Source organism: Lolium rigidum, chromosome 6 (genome assembly GCF_022539505.1).
Source record: "Lolium rigidum isolate FL_2022 chromosome 6, APGP_CSIRO_Lrig_0.1, whole genome shotgun sequence".
NCBI classification, from domain to species: domain Eukaryota; kingdom Viridiplantae; phylum Streptophyta; class Magnoliopsida; order Poales; family Poaceae; genus Lolium; species Lolium rigidum.
In genome coordinates, this window is record NC_061513.1 from 35975237 (window position 1) to 35986805 (window position 11569).

Consider the following 11569-nt stretch of genomic DNA (forward strand, 5'->3'; position numbering starts at 1 on the left):
TATACTTACTCTTATTCACTGGGATTTCACTAAATGTAGATAAAGACATTAGTATTACAAATAAAATATTGACACCAGAGTGTGCCAGCTAGATGCCCATTAAAAAAAAGAACTGAAGAAAAAAAATCACAACTAACTTCTCTCTGCTATACAACATCACAAAAATCAAACGACATAGTCTTAATACTACACACCATTATACCATGTGACCAAACACTATAGAGTTCCCTTCCGAGCTATTGTTGCCAACCAACATATAAAATTCAGAGACCTTGGAGCCACCGAACCAATGCCACTTTCGTCAAAGAGCCAACCGCTGATATAGAAATATGTATTCCCCCTATCACAAATTCAAAGAAATTATCATTACTATCATCAACCCGGGCACTCCATGGGCTAGCAAATCTTAGAATCGCTTAAAACAATAGTAGTAAGGATATACTCATTTCATTTGTAATGGTGCGACTTCTTAAGAAACCTGCTGTGAAGCTTCTAAACATTGATGATACCAAATATATGTTTATATTGGTAACTTATTAGCATGAAACTGAATCCAAACTGATCAAATCCTATTTACATGGATTGTCACACCATAAATAGTGCATGACTACAATATGTATAATGCTATGGTACTTTTAATCTCCAGAAATTGGTTGTGGGCCACAAACACCAAGCAACAACTAAATAATAAGTTGTTACTATGGTCTATACAAAATATTACCTTTTGTAAGCCGAAGTTGGTTGCATAGAGAAGTAAGAAACAAAGACTACGCAATAACTGGAGAAACCATGGGTGTCGAGATTGTATATATCTTACTGAACTTTCCCACTATTGATTTCAGTCTGGATGTAAATTCTTCTCTTGTAGTCTCCACGGACATTAGATGTACTAACCTGGCTATATGCTTCGTAAATTAATTCCGCAGGATAACATAGCAAAAGCTTAACTCCGCCACCCAACATAATTTTAACTCTGTTAGGAAAGAGGCAAGCATTGAGCAACCTGCTTGAGCTCCACACTTACTTGTTGGCAGCAGAGCTGAGCATAGAGTCCTGGCCAATGCTGCAACAGATGTCTAGGCAAGCTTTTCTTAATCGATGCAGTTTGGTCAAACAATTCATCAAACTGATGGTGTGCACTGATAATGGATCATTAGTTGGATCTGTGTATCTATTCATCAAAGTTCCGATCTGCACGTCATATAACTTGATGTATAATAGAGTATTTTTTTTACTATTTGGTAGAACAAAAACGGAAGTGTTAATTGGAAGGCCTTCATACTGGAGATCCAAAATAATTGGTAGGCATTGGATTACCAGAAGCTGTATGTTGGCTTCCCTAGTGAAATTGGGGATGAGCAAAGATGGACCTCACCTGCGTACATATATTGCATTACACGAATACATGATACCTTGCGCCTAACATATGAAGCTTGATCTCTAGCAGGAAATATGCACAGAGTTAGATCAGTACGGGACCATATATATACTATTGAAAATTTGGTGAGGTATAGTGCTAATCCAATTTTGCCAAGTAGAGATAGAGATGCAACCGAGCAGCCAAATCAAGTTTTGGAAATGTTAGCTTAAATACTAAGCTTAGGCATGAGGGCTTGACTACCAGATGTACTTACACGATAACAACAGATAAAAGTGGACTTAAAGCCATATGTCTCTAGAGTTTTATTATATGAATATTAGTAGCAATCAACAGAGTGAGAGCGAGAGCACTAAACTGCAGTCGAATCTGGAGCAGCTCCTCTGCGGTCGCGTGGCCGGCGACCTGAACCTGGAGCGGAGGTAGAAGAGTCCCAGCAGAACCACAACCTGAAATCCAAAAGCAAGAGAAAATTAGAGAATTTGGGGCTATAACTGAACGGGAAATTAGAGGAATAGGTTCAGGAGAGGGTAGGGATTCTAAGAGCCAGTATCCGCCCCAATAGCCCGTGGTCGTTGGCGGATGAGAGACCTGGTCAAGAAGAAACAAAGAGTTGATAGGTCAGGGGAATGTACGTGTGTGTGGAGAATAGAGTGCAATATGGTGTTCCCTCCGTAGGATAAGCCCCCGCTGCCGCCCGCGCCGGACGAGGAGGAGGTGCGGCCTCGTCGGAGAGCTCGTCCAGGAGGAGACCGACCAGCGGGGCCCGGCAGGATAGGAAGGAGGCCGACACGGCGCTGAACCGCCCCACGGAGTCACGGCGGTAGCCTCGACGGTGGAGTCGAGGAAGGCAGCCGGCTTTGGCTATGGCGCTGCCCCTTGCTGCTCTCACGGTGGCGGCGGGATACGGGTACTGCAGGATATGGGGAGGGGCGGCGGGCTGGTGGCGGATAGATCGGCAGTTCCTTCTGAGTTGAGGTTGAGGAGAAGGTGGGGCTGTGTGTGACGGGTACTGCGGACGCCCGGCCATGTGCGGGCTATGTGTTGCGGTTGCGGCTGCGGCTATTGGGCCATTGTGTTTGGTGCGGTGCTCCATCTTTCGATGTAGTAAGAGAACTTTCCAGAATTTTTTTTTGCATATTCAAAAAATGATGTTGCTATAGATGTTTTACATTTTACATAGTCACCTATGTTCCACGATTTACGTACATAGTAAGTTTATATTTTCTACTTCATATTTGGAAACTTGTACTGTGATATATTTTGAAGCTTCTCCAACTTTGTATTAAATGATTGTCCTATAGTGGTTGTGTTATACATCTCACTTTTAAAGAATTCTACAATGTGTATCTCGAGTGTGCCAAGAGACATTATGAGGATTGTCTACAATAAAATGTTTCTACGGTTGAGTCAATCTAAAAAATGTCTCTTAGAGTGTCTTTATAAGCATGTTAAGAGACACTTTGGAGAATGTCTCTAGGTAGATGTCTCTTCCGCTAAGGCATTCTCTAAAGTGTCTCTCTTAATACCTCTATAACAAATTGCATTAGAATTTAGGAGACATAGTGGAAAGTGCCTCTAGCAAAATGTCTCTACTGCATGTTTTTGTTGTAGTGTATCATCGGTTTTTTAGAAAAGGAGGAATGCCACGGGAGAACTTGGGCATAACACCTATCAGAAGGTGACCTCCACCTTGCGTATGTTGGCATACGATATTCCGACGGATCTAGTTGATGACAACTTTGCTATGGGTGAGATTCAAGCTATCATGTGTGTAGAGCTTTGTTGTATCCATTGTGCAAGTGTTTGGCTCCGCATATTTGATAGCCCCCAATGCTGAAAACACGGCTAGGCTTTTGGAGGTGAACAAGTCTCGCGGGTTTTCAGGTATGCTTGTCTCAATTGATTCTATGCACTGGAGTTGGAAGAATTGTCATGTGACATGGCATGGACAATTCAAAGCGTAGAAAAGGATTCCGTTATAATCCTTGGAGCTGTGGCCGATCACGAGACTTGGATTTGGCATGCATTCTTCGGAATGCCCGAGTGGTGCAATGGCCTCAATGTTCTTCAACGGTCACCACTTATGACAAGGATTACATTGTGTGAAGGTCAAGGTCCACATGTGGAGTTTTAAGCAAATGGCCAGAAATACCAATATGTATACTAACTTGCCGATGACATCTACCTAAGGTGGTAAGCATTGGTGAAGCCGGTTCACAAACCCTCATGTAAGAAACAACTCAAATTTCACAATACGCAAGTGGTGGCTAGGAAAGATGTGAAGAGAGTATTTGGGATTTTGCAAGCCCAATTTAGTATTGTGAGTGGATCGGCTTGATTTTGGGATCAATAGTGCCTTTAGTACATCATGAGCGCTTGTTTCATCATGCATAACATGATCATAGAGGACGATCGTGGCAAAGATGTAGACTACTCCTACTATGACTTGATGGGGGTTTTCGTGCAAGTGTGGAGGAGAGAAGAGAGGATGTCGTGTTTCATTGCATCGTATCATTCGACCATGTGCAATGAGGTGCATGATGCATAGGCTTCAACATGATCTCATCGATGAGTGGTGGAAATGGAATGGACAACAAAATTAGTGTCTACTTATTTGTATGTTTGTTGTATTGTTGAAACACAATTTGTTGTATTGTTGAAACCCAATTTATTCTATTGTTGACCAACAAGTTTGTTGTATTTGCTTGGGATGTAATAATAACTAGAATTTTTTATTGTATCGGGGCGTCACACGCTTAATTTGCAGCGTGTGGTAAAGGGCTATCCGCTCCTTTCCGTGCGCTGCAAAATGCCGCCTTCGATGAAGGTCACGCTGGAGTTGTGCATTGTGTCGGGTTACGGCGTTACGCAAACGCAATATAGCGCATCAGATTTATGCGTGGATGTTGGAGTTGCCCTTATGTTGGAAAATGTATCATGAGAGGGATGAGACACACCGGCGCACGACCGTCCGTCTGGATCGTGTGACAACTTTAGTGGCTCCACTACCTACGGCCCTCTGTGCGAAAAAAATCACATCTCTACCTCTATCTTCATCTTAACCGCTCCTCTCTCCTTCTCCACTCTTCCTACTATCTCTCTGACGCAGCGCCATGGACCGCCATGGTCTCGCGCAGGTAGTGCTAACGGCATCCCAGACTCTAATCTCCGATCTATCCTTAATGGAGAAAGAATCATATAGAAAAAAAGAACCATATGTTGATATTAAATGTGATTACGAATATGATGTATCTTTTTTTTTTTTGAAATAACCAGCACGCTGGATTTCATTGATTAGCAGGGGGAAAAACTTTACAAGTGACCCATCGATGTGCAACTACACGATCGAATAGGGCAGGGAAGGCCAGAGAAAAAGGAAAAAGGAGAAAGGAGCCGCCCGGTGATCAAGGGGGCTCGAAAAGCAGCTTTCTAAGAGCCTTAGCGTTGGCGAAGCTCCATTGGCGCGCCTCATCACGGATCCAGGCAATGATCAGCTGAAAGTTTGCTGATTTGAGACGAAAAATTCTCGCATTCCGTTCCTTCCAAACATTCCAGCATACCAGCGTGAAGAGCGAACTCAGCCCTTTCTTGTGCGTAGCGGTGGAGTGCTGCATCATGAGTTGCCAGATGTCTTGAGGCGTTGTCGCTGCTTCCCAGTATGGAGGAGCGAGGGAGGAGCAGTTCGTCCAGTTAGCCACCGCCGCCCAAATCCTCCTGGTGAAAGGGCATTCGAAAAAGAGGTCTTCGTGAAGTCTCCAAGCTTCGAGGCAAAGAGGACAGAAGTAAGCATTGGGCAAACGTCGGCGTTGGAGGCGGTCAGCACACCAAAGGCGATTGTGGAGCAACAGCCAAAGGAAAAATTTGCACTTGGCCGGGGCCCAAGGAGACCGAGATCATCTCCGGCGCTGGGGAGAACGTTCTTCCCTCGAAGAGCAGACGATAGGCCGAGGCAGAGGAGTAGACGCCGTCCGCTGTGAGAATCCACCGTATGGAGTCCGGCGTGCCTGGACTCAAAACGAGAGATTGCGTGATACACCAGAGATCAACAAACGCGGGTAGCGAGTGGCCGGGAAATTCTGGCCCGGGTCAGCAACCCAGCTGTCGTTGAGGATCGCGGCTGCGACGGTTTTGTTCTTCCTCCTTGATCTGGCATAAATATTCTGAAATTGGATACGGAGGGGAGTGTCGCCATGCCACGAGGAATGCCAGAACAGCGCTCGATTCCCATCCCCTATGGTCACTCTAGTGGCCTGGTGGAAAAAATCTTGGTCCTTGGCGTCGCAAGGCGTCGGTGTGCCGACCCAAGGGCGAGTCGGCTCGCTCCACACATGCCACAACCAGCGTAGGCGTAGGGCACGGCAGAAGAGCTTCAAGTTCGGCAGCCCTAGGCCGCCCACCTCCTTGGGCGAACAGACGGTGAGCCAACGCACTTTGCACTTGCCACCAGGGTTGGTTTCTTCATCGATGTCCCAGAGGAAATTGCGCCTGATTCTGTCAAACTCGTGGATGAATTTGGGCGGAAGCTTGAGAGCCGTCATAGCGAAGATTGGAATGGCACTGAGCACGGAGGAGGCCAGGGCTTGGCGGCCGCCTGCGTTGATCCAACGTCCCTTCCATGATGCGAGATGCGAACGGGCACGATCAAGCACGTGCTGGAGGTGCACCATCCTGAGCCTACCCAAGCTCAGCGGTAAGCCCAGGTACCGAATCGGGAAGGATGTGCGCTCGCCAGAGAAAGACGACAACACATCGTCAAGGTCAATGCCATCACATCTGATAGGTGCAACGGAGCTCTTGTCGACGTTGATCCGCAGGCCCGTAGCTTGCCCAAAGGCATGCAGAATCCATAGAACCGAGTCCACCTCGGCGCGGATGGGGTTGAGGAAGAGAACGGCGTCATCGGCGTAGAGGCTGGTGCGTAGCTTAGCTTCGCGGATCGGCAACCGCGAAAGGATCCCTGCGTCGGTGGCCGCACGAAGTATCTTTTGCGAGAGGGTCGAGGGCGAGGATGAACAGCAGTGGCGAGAGTGGGTCACCCTGGCGCAAGCCGCGGCGGTGTCGGACGGGTTTGCCTTCGGTGCCGTTGAGGAGAACGGCCGAGGTGGCAGACGACAGAAGCAAGGATATCCAGTCCCGCCACCTAGCAGAGAAGCCCAGGCGCTGCAAGAGCTCGAGCAGAAACTCCCAAGAGACTGAATCGAACGCTGCTTTCTTCTTCCGATGGAGGGCTCGAGCTGTGTTACGGACGTAGACGAAGTTATCGTGCAGAGTCCTTCCCTTGAGGAAAGCGCTTTGCGCCGGTGAGATCATCCTCCCGATCACCGGCGAGAGGCGCCTCGTGAGCACCTTAGCGAAAAGCTTCGCCATCGAGTGGATTAGACTAATGGGGCGGAAATCAGAGACGCGCGCCGCATTTGCGGTTTTGGGCAGCAGACAGACAAAGGCGCGGTTGAGCGATGCGAAGTCGCCTCCGGCGATGTTGTAGACGTGTTGGAAGAAGGCCATGATCTCAGGTCTGATGATGCCCCAACAGCGTCTGGAGAAAACGCCGTTGAAGCCGTCGGGGCCGGGCGCCTTCTCCGCGGGTGAATCCATGATTGCATCCCAGATCTCTTTGGCCGTGAAGGGATGATCAAGGCCGTTCACCGGCAGCGTCGGAAGGTTGAGGGCCTCCCAGTCGAGGGAGCGCGTGCGAGGGACAGAAGTGCCCAAGATGGTCGAAAAGTGGTCGAAGAGGACCCGCTCCTTGTCGGGATGGGAGGTGGCGATGGTGGTGTCCGTGGCGAGGGTGTGGATGAAGTTCTTTCTTCGGCGGGAATTCATCTTGACGTGGAAGTAGCGCGTATTGGCGTCTCCCTCCCGCAGCCAAGACACGCGAGAAGCTTGGTGCCGGCGGGAGCGCTCGATCGCAGCGAGGCCCAAGACCCGAGCCTTGAGGGACTTGCGCGAGGTGGAACTCGTGATCGGACAGGCCACGGCTCTCACGGGCAAGATCCGGACGCAGGATGATTTCATTTGCGAGGTGGAGTTGGAATCGTGCGTCGCCGAAGAGCTCCTTGCTCCGGGCGCGCAGCGCCGCGCCGTGCGGGCAAGCTTTACCTGCAGGCGAGTGAGCGGGTTCGTGGAATGAAGCTCCAGCATCCAAGCGCCCTTGACGATGTCGATGAAGCCGGGCTGCCGGGACCAGAAATTCTCGAAGCGGAACCGGGCTTTCCGCGGCTGCGCACACGTGTCGAAGAGCGGCAGAGGGCGTGATCGGAGTGCGACGATGAAAGAGCTTGTACCGAGCGGGACGGAAAGAATGCGTCCCAGGCCACGTTGAAGAAGAAACGATCCAAATAGACCAAGGTGGGGTCAACACGCTCGTTTGACCAGGAGAAGCGCCGATTGGAACATCTAAGCTCCAAGAGCTCAGACTCATCGAGGGCGGCGCGGAACTGTCCCATGAGACGCCGACAGAGGTTGGTATTGCTTTTGTCTCTAGCTTCATAGATCATATTGAAATCGCCTACAATGAGCCAAGGTGTGCCGTTCTGTGGTTTGATGTTGATGAGCTCTTGGAGGAACGCCGGCTTGTCGGCGTCCACGGATGGACCGTAGACCACAGTGAGCGAGAAAGAGGTGCAAGTGTGTAAGATGGTCGTCGTCGCTGTGATGGAGTGGTTTCGGATGACCGCGTTCGAAATAGAGACGATCGCCGAGTTCCAGAAGATGGCGATGCCGCCGCGCGTTTCGTCGGCCGGCAGGAAGACGAAGTCCTTACGAGTGGCACCGGCAATCTCAACAGCAAGGGAGCCATCGATGTGAGCCAACTTTGTCTCCTGAAGGCAAAGGACAGCAACCTTGGCTGCAGCAGCGAGTTCTGCAACGGCGGTGCGCGCGGGCATGTTAAGGCCACGGGGTTCCATGACGAGGATGGGGCAAATGGCTTCACTCATTGGGGAACGAGGAGAGCAGCACAGCTGATGACAGGCAGAGCGGGCGACGTGGCGAAGAGCAGCAGCAAACTGAATGATAAAGGAAGAACACCACCAGAGCATACATGGGGCGGGACAACACCCAATTACACGCCTCAAACAAGCCGTCCCGATGAAGAACGTGCCTCTAACCCAACACAAGGAACTAAAGCATCGGTTTAAGACCGATATCTGCTGCAAGAGAGCTAAGGAACCTAACATTGGAAACTAAATGGCCACCGTGGTGGCTCTCCCAGCGGCTGCCTGCTTGGCAGCACGGTGAACGGCGTCGCGGTCGATGCGGGTGAGCTTCGCGAGTCCGTCAATGTCGACCTCAGTGAGAGGCTCCTTGAAGCGTTCGACGAGGCCGGCCGCAGCAACCTCCGTGCGGCGCTCCTCGCCGCTGATGACGTGCATCTCCTTGGCCAGGCGCAGGGTGGCGCGCTGCGCCACCGGGATGGAGCACGCCGACGAGGCCTGGCGCTGGCTGCGCTTGGGCGCCGGAGATGTGGACCTAGGTGAGCCAGGCTGCACCGTCGTTGGCGATGTGGGGTTGAGCGGTGAGACCCCCAGGACCGACGCCGGCGGTGCCTTGAACAGCATCTGCAGGAAGTCGTTGACGGGCTCCTCTTGCGCCAAGGGCACAGGCGCAGGAGCGTCGACAATGTGCAGGTCGTCGACCTGCGAGGCGACGCAGGCGACCTGCTCAGGTCTATCCGTGGGGGACAGGCCAAAGTCCGCCGTCGCCCAGGGATGGGGCACCATCGGCGAGCCGGCGAAGGGCAATCCTTGAAGGAGAGCGGCTGGCCGACGGTCGCCGCACACGCGGCCTCCATCTCAAAGCACATCGGGTCCACTCTAGAGGGCCCCCGAGGTAGGGACGTCGGGGCTGACCGTGGACACCATGTCCACCAGGGGGTCCGGAGCACCTGGGCTAGCAAGATGCTCCTGTGCAGCATGGATGACGAGGGGAAGCGGGGCGTCGAGCGTTGACATGATCAGGCGCTGCGGCGGAGGGCCTGACGTGGGCAGCGGCGGCGGTGGAGGCAGCAGCTCGTCCACAATCTTGGTGGACGGAGAAGGGACACTGGTGGCGCGCTGTCGATGGCCTGCCGGAGATCGGCTGCGGTGACGAGATCCCCCGCGCCCAGCAGCGTCGGCGGCAGGCGCCCCGATGCGGGCGGGAGCGAGCAGCCACGTCGCGCCGGATCTTGCGCTGGCCGGAAGAGTCGCCCTCATCGTCGCGGCGTCGGTAGGCGGGGATGTTGTGGCAGCCATCCTGGCGGCGGCCACCGTAGCTCCTCTCCTCCCCATCGGGAATTCCGAACCGCCGAGGTGAATGGCTGCACCATGGGGTACGGCGGCTCCTCGGAAGAGGTGGAGGAAGGGATCCCGCTCTGCCCCGTGGAGGGGGTGCGAGATTCGCGCACCGTCCAGTCCTCCACGAGGTCGACGTGGATGAGGGAGTCGTAGCGAAGGCACTCCGGCGGCGGCGCCACCTCCCTGCGCGGAGGAGAGTAGCCGTTCATCTCTACGACGTGGCCTGCCTCCTGCGGGAAAACAGAGAAACCATGGTGCCCCGGTATGTGGTCGATGCTACGACACCACACCCAGCAGCTGAAGAGCTCGGTGTTGTCCTGCGTGTACGTGCGACTGTCGAGGCGGTCGACGAGGACATGACTGCCCAGCACCTCCTGCGCTCCCTCCCTGGACCACATGTGCATTGGCATGCGCTCGATGCAGATGCGGGCATGCAGGTTATAGACGATGTGCACGGCATGATCTGATTCGCGCCATGCTTGCAGGAGGAAGGTGGAGCCCTCGACGTGAAGACGACCATGCGCAATGGCGCGGTCGCGATGCGGCGGAGTGTCGAAGAGGACGAAGAACGCTTCTGGATGATGTCGAGTGACGCGGAGCTGGTGCGGTGGCAGCCGGAGCTCCTTCTCTAGCGCCTGACCCACCAAGTGCGGGTTGGCACAGTGCCGCGCTTCGGTGGCGGTGACGAGGACACCGCGGCTTCGCAGGTTGAAGATTTGCTGCTCGATGCTGCGGGAGGCGACGACGATGGAGTGGCTTGAGGTTGGACCGGAGCGACGGGGCGCGGGCTTGGAGGCGACGAAGCGGTCCATGGTCGGAGGTGGGGCGGGGAAGCACAGCCGGTCGCGCACCGTCTCGGGGCGAGGAGCTGCCGTCCGCTTACGCGAACAGCGAGGGCCGGCGGTGTGTCCCCAACCCCAGCAGTCGATGCACCGGACTGGATCGCGGCAGTCGGCGCGGCGGTGGTTCTTGCTGAGGCAGCGGAGGCAGCGTCCCCGGAAGCGCCTAAAAAAGGCCAGGCGAGCAGGGTCAGGGGCCGTGCCTTGGCGTCGGGGCGGCAGAGGGATGGGCCGCGGCTCGGCCGGAAGAGGAGTGGAGCGCCCATGCCGGCCGCGCCTGGAAGTCACAACCTCCCAGGGAGGGAAAGACTCATCTTCCGAGGCCTTGACCGGAGGAGCGTCGCAAACCACAATGGAACGGAGACGCGGGCGTTCCCTATCCAGCGTGGAAGCGAGGGCAGGCGACGAAAGGAGCGGCAGCGACGAGCTAGATCTACCGGATCTGGAGGGGTGCCCTGAGGGAGCAGAGTCCGGACCGCGGGTCCCCACCGCGTTGCAGGTTGCGGGGGAAGGACCGACGGATGCAGCGCGGGGGAAGGCGACCACCTCGGAGTCAAGGCCGGGGGCGGCCATGCCGCAGGGGACAGCGGCGCCGGGCGGCCGGAGGGCCCGCGGGAGAGAGCTAGAGCTTACCTTCGGGAGAGGACTATCCGAGCTGTCCTCCACGAATATGATGTATCAAGTTTATTTTGTACTTGTTTCCAAATATGATGTGACAAGCTGACCTGCTAGAGGGAGGCAAGTCAATGTAAAATCTTAGTGGGTATGATACGAAGAGTGTGTACTTGATCCGCACGGTAAAATAGAGCCTTATAACAATATAATATTTTGCAGTGTACCAGCATATAAGCTGAACATATACGGGAAAAGGAACACTTGTCAACAAAATGGAACTTAGCTTCAAACTATCAACTGCGTACTCTTTTTTATTCATATTTATATATGCTTGCATAACTATATAACACTGTTTATGCTAGCTACCAATATGATGCCGACAATGAACACACTATACTATGATACAGAAGACGCACACAACAGATACCAGGCCAAGGCGCCAAGCACAACAGAAAGAA

General features: G+C 53.1%; 1 long non-coding RNA gene across 1 annotated transcript; it reads right to left on the reverse strand.

The window, feature by feature from the left end:
• LOC124666635 lies at positions 1–2368 on the reverse strand. Its single transcript, XR_006990966.1, has 2 exons — positions 1737–2368; positions 1–1440 (listed from the first exon to the last, which is right to left on the reverse strand). It is a non-coding gene; the product is annotated as an uncharacterized LOC124666635 (long non-coding RNA).
• Between the last annotated feature and the right edge of the window lie 9201 nt (positions 2369–11569).